The 12,811-nt window shown below is 46.5% G+C and overlaps 1 long non-coding RNA gene across 1 annotated transcript in view; it reads right to left on the bottom strand.

Annotated features, from left to right (window-relative positions):
• Positions 1–1,292: 1,292 nt before the first annotated feature.
• LOC311517080 overlaps positions 1,293–12,811 on the bottom strand; it is a 45,844-nt gene continuing 34,325 nt past the window's right edge. The window contains exon 2 of the long non-coding RNA XR_014710575.1: positions 1,293–1,965. This is a non-coding gene — a long non-coding RNA (uncharacterized lncRNA). The remainder of the gene's footprint in view (positions 1,966–12,811) is intronic.

A 12,811-nucleotide genomic window follows, 5' to 3' on the forward strand; every position in this document is an offset into this window, starting at 1 on the left:
TAAGCCATGGAGCAATGAGAAGAACAGCATTCCAGTGCTGGCAGGCATGCACAGACAGGGCAGAAATGGTCCTTGTGTGCAACACTATTAGGCATATTCACATCTGAGTCACCCAACATTTGTCCTCGTGCATCTGGGTTGTCCTCTGTTCTTATGGGTTGATAGCAGAGCTGGTTGAATACTAGCTGCAATTATTTGTTGAATACTCAGCAAATAATCCATTCTTTGACAAGTTAGCTAATGGATATTATTTCATCAGCGATAGATCTGGTCAAATACAGAAATATTTGTCTAATAATTGATTCGACTAACAATAGCATTATTTGTCATATCTGTTATTGGCTCTAAGTATTTCTCTTGGGATTCAGGAGAGCATTTCTGTTGTTACCAGCTTTAATCACTGTTCCCTCATCTCCCACATTTGTAGTTTATTAAAAATATTTCACCACTAAACTTAGTACTTGGCTTACAGACAATCTGTTATGTTCTGGACCTCCAGAAACAGCAAAGGAAAGTGATTTTGCAACATTTGGGTCATATTGCCTTTGTCTTGTGTATAATATCCACTCAAAAAGGAAGGAAGTGGTTAAGGCACTAGCGTAGGACCTGGGAGAATTGGATTCAGGTCCCTATCTGCCAGACTTCCTGTGTCATCTGAGGCCAGCCATTAGTCTCTCTCTCCCTCAGCATTCCCAATGGGGATAATAACACTTCCCTATTTCCCAGGAGTGTTGTGAGGATAAATACAGTACAGGTTGTACAGTGTTCAGATACGATGGAAAAGGGGACCATGTAAGTACCTTAGTCATTCTTGCTGTAACTGTGCCCACTGTTCATATCAACATGGAATTGATGGGATGAGCGTGTGCAGGTTATGATTCCCATTGTTGGCTCATCTCTTTCCCTTGGACGTATTTATAGTCATATTGGGCCCCTGATCCCTAACTAAAGGTAACATGGACCTCAGACATTACCAAGTGTCAAAGGTGACCTGAAAAGGGGAAGTAAGTCCTTCTTGTGCCTGTTAGATACATAGAGGTGTCCTTTCATCAAAAAGTTTCCTTCCCCATAGAAATATCAGGAATATCAAGTTTTCAGTGGTTTTGGTTTTGCTGGAGGATACTTGGGAGGAGTGGAGACCTAGAGGGACATCACAGTAGCTTGAAACTCGAGTAGCAGATTTCCAAACTCTTAGCTGAAAGAAGAGGGAATATTGAAGCAGACCAGAGTTAAACCTGTGTTCTTGTTATATATTGTTTGACTCAACAACAATGAAAATTTTAAACAGAGACTGACTGAATATCCCTTTATTTTAGACAGGGAAAACTGCAACACGCTTTTGTTATTGTTATGGTCATTAGATGGTGCTGTTAGCCCTAGACTTACTCATTCTGAGCATTTTCTTAACATGCAAGCAAGTATTTGGTCTTGGAAAAAAATGCTGTCCTGTTGTTGGTTTTCTGATGTAGTGTTTTTTAAGGGCTCCATGCCAAGCAGAAGGAGAGTTTGCTGTCAATTACTGAGGCAGAGTTGCATCCTGGGATCCAGACATTGGTGTTTGGGCTGAGATCCCTTCAAGAAGACCTGTGGGCCATTTGTGGCCACCTCGGTTCCAGGACTTATGCATATATATGTAAAGAAAACAAACTGCACAGAGTATACCCAGACTCCTTGTCCGTGATTTCTCCTCCGACAGAAAGCTGACTACAAAGCCTGACATCTGCTACCACGCAGCAGAGGGGCAAATAAATAGTCTTATAACAATATTATAACAGAGGCAGATAAGAGGGAGAACAGAGACACACAGAAATGAAGTGACTTGCACAAAGTCATAGCAGTGACCAGAATAGAATGCACATCTCCTGATGCCCATTCCAGTGACCTAGCCACAGAACCAAGGTTTCTGAAGTGCTTCTGTCTATTGTGATGTCTTTGTCCAATTAGTTCTATTATCCTCCAGAGTACCTGCAAGCAAAAAAATGGGAAATCAAGGCTTGATATTTCTGTTAAAAAACAAGCAAAAGGATACACTGAGGCTGTCTTTGTGCATCATAGAGAAGCAATAAAGGGCATACTTGGGTTTCTTTTTTCAGCCTTGCAGTTCACCTTTCAAATGGAAAAGCTCCTGGTAGCATTGGTAGCATCTGACATTCATAATACTGAGATCAGCAGTGCAGTGGCAACTTCTCCAAACACTGCGGCTGCTAAAAAGAAGCCTCATAAAATTGAGAGTAATAATCAAATTCTAATGAGGTTACAAGAGGCTGCAAGAAAGATTGCAATCATCACTAGGGTCTCATGCTGCTGCACACTTAAAAAGAGTTGCACTGCAATGGTCTTAATACTCAAGGCTGTGTTCCTAAAAAAAGACCTCAGCAGGTAGGATATGTGCTTTATTGATCTACAACTCATCAAATATTTATCATCTGGCAGCTCAGTGAAATGCACTGGGAATTCTAATGTGTGCTTTATTTATGTTTCACAGATCTCAGAAACACCCCTATGTTCTGTTGACCAGCAGGGACTATGACTTCAGCTGTTAGCACTGAGAACGTGTCAGCTGGATAAATTATTAAGAATACACAGGCTGCTAAACAAGCACACACAAATCTGCATTCTGGTGTGTCATCAGACAGCTTCATGGCTTTCCATTCACCTGGTCACCAGCCAGTGTTGTGGCACTGCGCCATCATTCCTACACTGTATCCAAGGACTGGTATGAATACAGCATGCTGGATGGAATTTCTATGCTATGACGCCATATGCCCATCCTGCATCAGCCAAGAGTGGAATGAATGGTGTCATTGGGTCACTCTAACAGTGTAATACTACCCCAGAGCCAGGGGCTTAATGACATTTGGAGGGGCACCTAAGCAGAAATGTAATATGGGACCCATCCTCCTGCCTACCTCTGCACTGTCTCTTTCCCAGAGTTGGTTAACAGAATGGAGGGAAGACACATTTTTTCTCACGTTTTTCCATCAGAGAAAAGAAGGCAGGGAAGTGGAGTTCGGGAAGAAGAGTAGGTGGTTTTTCCCCCATTGAAACGAATGCAATTGTTCAGTTTGAAAATTATTGAAAAACAAAAAGTTCAACCAAAATTTTTTATTTCAAAACAAAAAATTTCATTTTAGTCAAAGGAGCATTTTCTGTTAAAAAATGTAATGGAAAATGTCAACTAGTTCTACTCAAATTATCACTCCCAGCTCCCTGGCAGCTGCTCCTGTCCTTCCCCTTTCCTCCCAGACAACCATTTTGAGTAGCTCCTCTCCTCACTCTCCCTCATCATCCCACCATGCCTGCTCTACTATTCTTCACCCCAACCTGCTGGCCCCAACTTATTGACTTCTCCTCCGTCTTTGGGAGGCACCGCTCTCTCCACACTTTACGCAGGGCTGACCAGATACATGAGAGCTGCTCTGAGACAGCACCTTGGAGGTACTAATGTCTCCGGCAGGGGAGGAAACAGAGCCATGGTGTCATGCCCCTCTACCACACTGGCCAGAAGATCCAATGGCTGCCAACGGGGGGTTTCCCTCATAATGGGTGGCCACGGCACAGTGGCTGCTGTGAAGCACTGTGCTTCATGACACACTATGCTTTCTTGAGCGCCCCTGGGGCAGTGCAGCTCCACCGTGCCCCCTAGTCAGTACTGTGCCTTCATGGCACCATCTGATCATAAAATTCCGGGTTATATCCATCCATGCTGCAACTCCGCCAAAGTCACTGCATGACTTTGGCCCTCTTTGCCAGACCTCGTGCAGGTGTGCAATGGAGAGAACATACAGAGCCTACCCCTCACCCCTGCCCCCCCATGTCCCTTTATACAGCCACTGTAAAGGCCAAAATACCAATCCCTGTGCCCAGAGTCTCCCTCCGTACTCCTCCCATGTGCAGCTGCAACCCAGGGGGCAGGTGTGGCCATGGCTCCCCACATGCAGCAGCCAGCAGAGCTGACCAGCCACACGGTGAGGAGTAAGCTGCAGCTCACAAAGGGCTGTTGGAGCAGGTGTGCTACCTCTGTGCTGGAGCATCCCTCTTTATTACAAGCTGCACCTTGTGACCCAATCACTTCCGGAGTTCTTGATCAGTTATCACCTAGGCTGAGGACTGTCAGCTGTAACCCGATGTAATGTCCGAATAAATATTCCACAGGTTCAGCAGGCACCAATCTCCATTCGCCTCAGCTGCACATAAAGTCCTTGGCCAGTTTGCTAATAGGAGTTAACTTTAATAGTGCAGGGCAAGAAGCAACAGTGGGGTCACTGTGGTGTTTCAGGTTGTGTCCTTATGGATTCATGACCCGCTTGTCTATCAAAACACATGAATCTCGCAGCTCAGCCCCATCCTACTCCTACTGAAGGTAAGAGCAAAACACCCAACACCTTCAGTGTATGCATGCAGAATTGGACCCATAAATCCCCCCTTTTATTCATCCCAGATTGTCAGTCAGGTTATGCGGGTTGGGTTTCTCGCTCTGCAGCATCCCCCTAGCATTACTAACCCTAGATAAGATGAAAAGAAGATGTAGTATTTGGACCGTACTGGATTGCTGGAAGAACTCACACCTAGAGTTGCACAAGAAGCTTGACACATGAAAGACCTGGTGCATTATAAAATCTGATGGCAGTCTGACGCTGCAATAAAACACCCATGGCTGGCCCAAGTTAGCTGACATGGGCTCGCAGGGCTATAAAATGGTGGTGTAGACACTGGGGCTTGAGCTGGAGCCCAGAGTCTGGGACCCAGCTGTGCCGTGACTCTTTTATCGTAGTGTACATGTACCCGGTGTTGCAAGAGTTCTTACAACTGCTTTACACAAGAGCTTGCACTGCTTCAGGCTTGCCACAAAACCATCACAGGAAGAGACAAGCAATAGGTGTTTCATTCAGCTTTTCTTATAGCGCAACCCCAGACTGTACCTCCCTGAAAAGCTGGAAGTGATATATTTGCTGAGCAGCTCACCATCTTTCTACAATTGCTGATTTGCCAGTACTGTAAAGCTATTGCTGGAAATGCCAATTTCTGCAGGCTGTAGATCAAGGAGAGGCTAGGCACTAATGGGTTAATTAATATAGCCACACTATGTGCCACAGGGAGGATGGGATTTTAGACAGCGATCAGTGTTGGCCTAACTCTGTTCCCATTAGACTCAATGAGAGTTTTGTGGTAGCTTTTGAGCTTCACTGCACTGGGAGCTCCCAGGAGGCATTTTGGCTAAATCAGCCAGATTGCCTCCTGGGAGCTCTCAGAGTGCACACAGCGGTGGCAGCTTCACCACTCTTCAAACAGAGGCAGTGTGTGTTATCTCAGCAGGGAGAGGTGTTAGCCTGCTTTCCCTGCTTCTTTCTGGGTACGTGGCACCCAAGAGGATGCGAATGGGAACCGGTGCCTGGTTCCAGCACAAGGACACCGGGAGGAGTGCTCACAGGGCCGGCCGTATCCAGGCTCTTTGTGGGTATCACACATTAGTGGAAACATGCCCATTACTCATCACTCACAGAACAGAAGAAGAGAAAAGCAAAGGGCTCCAGTTTAGGTGTTTAGATATTCAGGATTTATACCTCTGTAACTTGGAGACAAAAATTGGACTAAATTCCTACCCTGAGTTATGTTTTGATGATTTCAAATCTTTGCTGATCAAGCTCTTCAGAGACATCTGCATGCTAAATGTGAAGCAATGACATAGCATAGTGCTACCTGAATTTATAGAAGTGAATAAGTAACCTCTCTGCTCTCATCTGCTGTGGTTTTCATGCTTCCTCCCAAAGGGGAACGTCAGCAGTTAAACAGTGAGTATTAGCAAGCTGATCATCAGAAACGCAAATCTCTCAGAGCACAAAAATGCCAGTTGATTGCAAGGAAACAAACAGTAGCAGCCATATGTGATAGGGGGCTCAGACGTCCGGGTGATTTAGTGGTTAGAGCACCCGACATCCAGCCCCCTTCTCTTTCTGTCAGGGTGGTAACGATATCTGTTCCTGACCCTAAGATGGGGATTTTTGGATTCCCCCCTGCATCTGGGCCTCAGCCCTTAAGTTGGTGTGGTAGGGGGACCTGGGCCCTCCCTCTCCAACAGATGCCAGCCCAGGGCCCTATGTGAAGCAATGCTGGCAGGGTCCTCCCTGAAGTAAGTCCAAGTTTGCCTCCCTGGACTACTGCCTACCAATAGGTTCCTTCAGTTCAGGGCATGGCCCCCTAGTCCAAACACACACTCTCACACTCAAGACAGTCCAAAGGAACAGGGCCTTGCGGGACCTGCTGGTTCTCAAAGGGGGGGGTGGTGGTTGGAGAAGGCACAACCTCTGGGTCTTACCCACTCTGTGGTCCCTTCTCAAGCACAACTTTCTGTCTGGCTTCCTGGAGAAGGACTCCTTTCTCCAGCAGCCTGTCCACCACCCTTGCATGCTTGCCTGGGCAGGTGTACCTGGGCCTAGTATTGTCTTTTAACCCCTCCAGGCCCAGTGTGGGATTTGTATACACTATCACATCATGAAGTAGCCTACTGTAGAAGGATCAGCTAACCACTGGTGCATCCCCTTGTGGCTGGGTGTGACGTAGCAGGCTCTCCTTCTCTAGCTTCCCAGTTGATGGTCATTCCAAGCCTATGGTGGTCTGCATCTTCTCACGACGGAGCCCTCCAGCCAGGTCACATTTTAGGCCCACCCCGTCCAAGTTAACATCAAGGCCATTGAACAAAAGTCCAACAAATAATTCTAAGATCTTGTGTCTGGTCTCAGGCCCCTAACTCTGGGCCCAGTGATCCTTACACCCTTCTCTCAGAGTTTAAAATCATCCTTATCCTCTGTCCAGGAGCCTTCACACCTGCTTCCTTGTGCCTGGTAGGGGAACCCAGGCCCACACTGTATACTGGGTTCTAGTCCAGGGACCCTAGGATGAGCAGCCAAGATCTGCTCCATCAGATATCTTGCCACTGCCTCCCTGGACTCCATCCTACCATTAGCCTTGCTTCAGGATTTTCCCTCAGCCCCTTCCTTTGCTGTTTGTACCAAGCAGCACCTCCCAGGGCTTTTCCCCAGAGGTTCAGTTCCTGTCCTTTTGTCAGGGTCAGACTCAGGAGCTTGGTCCAACCCTGTGTCTTCCAGGTATTTTCCCTCCCGCAGCTTCCACCTCACCCTGGAGGAGCCTTTGTGTTCCCCACAGCCTTTCTTTCAAAAAAGAAGCTTACAAGAAGTGGAAGATTGGACAAATGACTGGGGAAGAGTATAAAAATATTGCTCGGGCATGCAAGAGTGAAATCAGGAAGGCCAAATCACACCTGGAGTTGCAGCTAGCAAGAGATGTTAAGAGTAACAAGAAGGGTTTCTTCAGGTATGTTAGCAACAAGAAGAAAGTCAAGGAAAGTGTGGGCCCCTTACTGAATGAGGGAGGCAACCTAGTGACAGAGGATGTGGAAAAAGCTAATGTACTCAATGCTTTTTTTGCCTCTGTCTTCACAAACAAGGTCAGTTCCCAGACTATTGCACTGGGCAGCACAGCATGGGGAGGAGGTGACCAGCCCTCTGTGGAGAAAGAAGTGGTTCGGGACTATTTAGAAACGCTGGATGAGCACAAGTCCATGGGGCCGGATGCACTGCATCCGAGAGTGCTAAAGGAGTTGGCGGATGTGATTGCAGAGCCATTGGCCATTATCTTTGAAAACGCATGCCGATCCGGGGAAGTCCCGGTCGACTGGAAAAAGGCTAATGTAGTGCCCATCTTTAAAAAAGGGAAGAAGGAGGATCCTGGGAACTACAGGCAAATCAGCCTCATCTCAGTCCCTGGAAAAATCATGGAGCAGGTCCTCAAGGAATCAATTCTGAAGCACTTAGAGGAGAGGAAAGTGATCAGGAACAGTCAGCATGGATTCACCAAGGGCAAGTCATGCCTGACTAATCTAATTGCCTTCTGTGATGAGATAACTGGCTCTGTGGATGAGGGGAAAGTGGTGGACGTGTTGTTCCTTGACTTTTGACACCGTCTCCCACAGTATTCTTGCCAGCAAGTTAAAGAAGTATGGGCTGGATGAATGGACTATAAGGTGGATAGAAAGTTGGCTAGATTGTCAGGCTCAACAGGTAGTGATTAATGGCTCCATGTCTTGTTGGCAGCTGGTATCAAGTGGAGTGCCCCAAGGGTCGGTCCTGGGGCCGGTTTTGTTCAATATCTTCATAAATGATCTGGAGGATGGTGTGGATTGCACCCTCAGCAAGTTTGCAGATGACACTAAACTGGGAGGAGAGATAGATACACTGGAGGGTAGGGATAGGATACAGAGGGCCCTAGACAAATTGGAGGATTGGGCCAAAAGAAATCTGATGAGGTTCAACAAGGACAAGTGCAGAGTCCTGCACTTAGGACGGAAGAATCCCATGCACCGCTACAGACTAGGGACCGAATGGCTAGGCAGCAGTTCTGCAGAAAAGGACCTAGGGGTGACAGTGAACGAGAAGCTGGATATGAGTCAGCAGTGTGCCCTTGTTGCCAAGAAGGCCAATGGCATTTTGGGATGTATAAGTAGGGGCATTGCCAGCAGATCGAGGGACGTGATCATTCCCCTCTGTTCGACATTGGTGAGGCCTCATCTGGAGTACTGTGTCCAGTTTTGGGCCCACACTACAAGAAGGATGTGGAAAAATTGGAAAGAGTCCAGCGGAGGGCAACAAAAATGATTAGGGGACTGGAACACATGAGTTATGAGGAGAGGCTGAGGGAACTGGGATTGTTTAGTCTGCAGAAGAGAAGAATGAGGGGGGATTTGATAGCTGCTTTCAACTACCTGAAAGGGGGTTCCAAAGAGGATGGATCTAGACTGTTCTTAGTGGTAGCTGATGACAGAACAAGGAGTAATGGTCTCAAGTTGTAGTGGGGGAGGTTTAGGTTGGATATTAGGAAAAACTTTTTCACTAGGAGGGTGGTGAAACACTGGAATGCGTTACCTAGGGAGGTGGTGGAATCTCCTTCCTTAGATATTTTTAAGGTCAGGCTTGACAAAGCCCTGGCTGGGATGATTTAGCTGAGGATTGGTCCTGCTTTGAGCAGGGGATTGGACTAGATGACCTCCTGAGGTCCCTTCCAACCCTGATATTCTATGATTTTTACTCTCCCTCTTTAGTGCCAAGAGAATGACTGCAGCGTTCTTACCTCTCTTCCTACAGCCCCCTTCTGCTCCAGGCTTCCTCTCTTTGTAACAGCAGAGAGCTTCTACCCAGCTGGTTTTCATCTTTAATTATCCCTGGCCCTCTCTCCAGGTGACACCAGGTGGATTATTTGGCCTTTCAGACGTACATTAACTCTTTCACCATCTGTGTGGGGGTAGACATCTGGCTACATCAATCAACTGTAATGTTCCCTGCTACTGTATTCGTATACAAAGCTGCTCACAGGCTATCAAACGTGCTACCTTTGAGAACAGTAAATCCTTGCGGTTCTGTTCCTTCCAACCTCACAGAAGCAAACACACCAACATCTGGTAACTCACTATTCAGTACTAGTACTAGTTCTCCGGGTGGCTTGTAATATCTGGGATAAAATTCCACCAACTGAGGGGTGGATGCGGCCAAGAGGCAGACCCCCTTTTACACGGGTTCATCAAGTCTGTTCTGATGTTGGAGTCTCAGGCCGTCAAGCCTTCGTGGTTGCACAGGAATGGACCAAATGGCGAACAATTGCTATGGCTGACTGTCTGGCTAAGCGTTGAAGAAGTACTTAAAAACCAGAAATCTCTACAGCCTTTGCCTCTGCAGTATTGCTTATCCTCTTCACGACCATGCTTGTTGCCACTGGGCCACCACTTTCAAAATGAAGAACAAGAATATACACCAAAAACATGAAGTTAGGCATCTAAAACCCACCTTTAGGTACCTAAATAAATAGTGCCTAACTCGAGCAGCTCTAGTTTGAAAATTTTAGTCATTATAATTTCGACCCTCCCTATACAGTCACAGAAGTGTTCAAAGTTTCCACAGTGTCCAGACATGTTGTGTTTGTACCGTTCCGATGATGACCATGCACCCTTCGATTAGATTAAGTTTTTCCACCAGAAATAAATATGATTTTCACAACTTCAGCCTCTGATCCCTCTACCCTCCTCCTTCCAAAAATACCCTACCCCATGCAGACCTTTCTGTACCCCAATAATAGAGAAGAGAGACTCCATGAAGTCCATTAGGGGCTTAGCTATTGCCAATCTATTTTACATGGAAAGTGCCCAGATACGACAATAGGTGCCAGTACAAAACCCTGAGATAGACAGATAGAGAGCCCATCTTTGAATTCAGCAGAAAGGTGGTAGCTCCAACAGATTATGCATTTGTATTTCAGGATTAATATATTTTATCCTCTTTTCATGTGTTGCTACTACACAGAACACCAACCCTTCTATTGCCATTGGGATTTTGGGTGCTTCTGGCTGGAGGACAAGCTCTCAGAAGAAGCACTTCCTATGTCATTTTCCAAAGGATGCAATGTAATCCGGGATGAAAATTACTTCCTCAGTTTTATTATGAAGGAAAAATAGATTTTGTTGACCGGTTTGCAAGCAGAATGGTGTCCTTGATTTTGCTGCCTGCTTAAAGAATTGCTGGTATCTATTTATTAAATCTAGCTTTGCTTGACCTACCTACACCATGGACAGAGATCTAGCAAACCCAAGAATTGAACACAGATCAAAGATAAGCATAAACAGAGCAGTCCTGATCCTAATCTTACCTATGTCTGTGTGTAGGAACTGGACAATACTGTGTAAATCTGAAACAATTCCACTGTAGTCAGTGGAGTTCCTCTAAATTCACTCTGATGAAACTGAGATCAGCCTCTGGCATATAGCTATCACCTTGGCAGGGAGGGCTAGCATTACAGATGAGTATCTGAGAAGAGCTTTTTCTTCTTGAAATTACTGATCCACCAAACTAGGGCCTGACCCTGCACGACATTTCCTGTCCTTCATAAACACTGCATTTCTGCAGTGCAAGTGGAATTTTAAGGCTCCCGGGTGGAGATCCTCTTCTGGTGAAAACTGTTGTAGCTCAATTGACTTCCATGGAACTAGGATAATTGCATCAGGTGAGGAGCTGTCCCCAGGAAGCTGCTGCTGTATAATATCATTAGAGATCATAGAATCATAGAATATCAGGGTTGGAAGGGACCCCAGAAGGTCATCTAGTCCAACCCCCTGCTCGAAGCAGGACCAATTCCCAGTTAAATCATCCCAGCCAGGGCTTTGTCAAGCCTGACCTTAAAAACCTCTAAGGAAGGAGATTCTACCACCTCCCTAGGTAACGCATTCCAGTGTTTCACCACCCTCTTAGTGAAAAAGTTTTTCCTAATATCCAATCTAAACCTCCCCCACTGCAACTTGAGACCATTACTCCTCGTTCTGTCATCTGCTACAATTGAGAACAGTCTAGAGCCATCCTCTTTGGAACCCCCTTTCAGGTAGTTGAAAGCAGCTATCAAATCCCCCCTCATTCTTCTCTTCTGCAGGCTAAACAATCCCAGCTCCCTCAGCCTCTCCTCATAACTCATGTGTTCCAGACCCCTAATCATTTTTGTTGCCCTTCGCTGGACTCTCTCCAATTTATCCACATCCTTCTTGAAGTGTGGGGCCCAAAACTGGACACAGTACTCCAGATGAGGCCTCACCAATGTCGAATAGAGGGGAACGATCACGTCCCTCGATCTGCTCGCTATGCCCCTACTTATACATTCCAAAATGCCATTGGCCTTCTTGGCAACAAAGGCACACTGCTGACTCATATCCAGCTTCTCGTCCACTGTCACCCCTAGGTCCTTTTCCGCAGAACTGCTGCCTAGCCATTCGGTCCCTAGTCTGTAGCTGTGCATTGGGTTCTTCCGTCCTAAGTGCAGAACCCTGCACTTATCCTTATTGAACCTCATCAGATTTCTTTTGGCCCAATCCTCCAATTTGTCTAGGTCCTTCTGTATCCTATCCCTCCCCTCCAGCGTATCTACCACTCCTCCCAGTTTAGTATCATCCGCAAATTTGCTGAGAGTGCAATCCACACCATCCTCCAGATCATTTATGAAGATATTGAACAAAACCGGCCCCAGGACCGACCCTTGGGGCACTCCACTTGATACCGGCTGCCAACTAGACATGGAGCCATTGATCACTACCCGTTGAGCCCGACAATCTAGCCAGCTTTCTACCCACCTTATATTGCATTCATCCAGCCCATACTTCCTTAACTTGCTGACAAGAATACTGTGGGAGACTGTATCAAAAGTTTTGCTAAAGTCAAGAAACAATACATCCACTGCTTTCCCTTCATCCACAGAACCAGTAATCTCATCATAAAAGGCGATTAGATTAGTCAGGCATGACCTTCCCTTGGTGAATCCATGCTGGCTGTTCCTGATCACTTTCCTCTCATGCAAGTGCTTCAGAATTGATTCTTTGAGGACCTGCTCCATGATTTTTCCAGGGACTGAGGTGAGGCTGACTGGCCTGTAGTTCCCAGGATCCTCCTTCTTCCCTTTTTTAAAGATGGGCACTACATTAGCCTTTTTCCAGTCATCCGGGACTTCCCCGGTTCGCCACGAGTTTTCAAAGATAATGGCCAATGGCTCTGCAATCACAGCCGCCAATTCCTTCAGCACTCTCGGATGCAACTCGTCCGGCCCCATGGACTTGTGCACATCCAGCTTTTCTAAATAGTCCCTAACCACCTCTATCTCCACAGAGGGCTGGCCATCTCTTCCCCATTTTGTGATGCCCAGCGCAGCAGTCTGGGAGCTGACCTTGTTAGTGAAAACAGAGGCAAAAAAAGCATTGAGCACATTAGCTTTT

This window comes from Lepidochelys olivacea (assembly GCF_965140295.1).
Source record: "Lepidochelys olivacea isolate rLepOli2 genome assembly, chromosome: 2".
Taxonomy (NCBI): Eukaryota; Metazoa; Chordata; order Testudines; family Cheloniidae; genus Lepidochelys; species Lepidochelys olivacea.